This window comes from Psammomys obesus, unplaced genomic scaffold, assembly GCF_907164565.1.
Source record: "Psammomys obesus unplaced genomic scaffold, mPsaObe1.curated_primary_1811, whole genome shotgun sequence".
Taxonomy (NCBI): Eukaryota; Metazoa; Chordata; class Mammalia; order Rodentia; family Muridae; genus Psammomys; species Psammomys obesus.
In genome coordinates, this window is record NW_026590704.1 from 325,849 (window position 1) to 327,081 (window position 1,233).

Genomic DNA, 1,233 nt, shown 5'->3' on the forward strand with positions numbered 1-1,233 from the left:
CTTTCTTTCTTTCTTTCTTTCTTTCTTTCTTTCTTTCTTTCTTTCTTGACAGATGGGCAATATTCCATTGTATAGTGCCATTTTTTTGATCCATTCATCTATTGATGGACATCAAAGCTGTTTCCAATTCCTGGCTATTATGAATAGCAGCAATGAACATGAACAAGCAAGTGTCTCTAAGGTAGAATTGATGCTTCCTTTTGGTACATGCCCAAGAGTGATATAGCTGGCTCTTGAGGTAGATCTGTTCCCAGCTTCCTGAGGAAATGCCATACTGATTTCCTCAGTGGTTGTACAAGTTTTCATTCCCACCAACAATGGGTGAGCATTCCCCTTTCCTCACATCTTTGCCAGCATGAACTGTTATTTGTTTTATTAATCTTGGCCTTCTAACTGGGGAAAAATGAAATCTCGAAGTAGTTTTGATTTGCATTTTCCTAGTGACTAAGGATGCTGAACATTTCTTTAGGTGATTCTTAGCCATTTATTTGTGTTTAATCTTCGAGATTTCTTTGTGTAGATCTGTACACCATTTTTTAAAATTGGGTAACTTGTTTTTTTAATGTCTTTTTTTTTTTTTTTTTAGTTTTTTTAAAAAGTATTTAGGTATTATTCCTCTGTTGTATATGTAATTGGTGAAGATCTTTTTCCCATTCTGGAGACTGCTTCTTTGTCGAAATGATGGCATCCAGTTGCTATACAGACAGCAGGTAAAGTTTTCAAGGGCAAACCTAACCTCAAGGGTAACCTGTGATTCAATTAATTATCCCCTTAGTGTACCACAATAATTTTAATTTGAGGGAATGGAGGCTTAGATTTGTACAAGTATTCAAATTTTACGTAAAGGATAAACATTAAACCACCGATTACTAAATATATTCACTGTTTGTTAGCTTGAAGCTTGCCCTGAATGCAACTTCTAACTGGATAGTTATAGACTTTATATCGCATAAGTTAACCATGTTGAGGTTGCAAAGTTAACTCAGGATGGAAATTGTTTGGAATAAGAAGGGAATAAACCCATGTGAACAAAGACATGCGCAAAACGTTTCGGTTATCCTGTGTTTGGCTTGTATTTTGTGCCCTGATTCAGAAAGGAATTTGGCGTAAGAGTTCATTCAGTCTTAAAACAAAGTTGAGCTGCAGCCGGGCAGAACCTTTAAGGTCTAGGAAGGGGGAGGCTCCTTGAAGTCAGCCAATCAAGCTCGGAGGCCTATAATTTAGGGAGCGTCC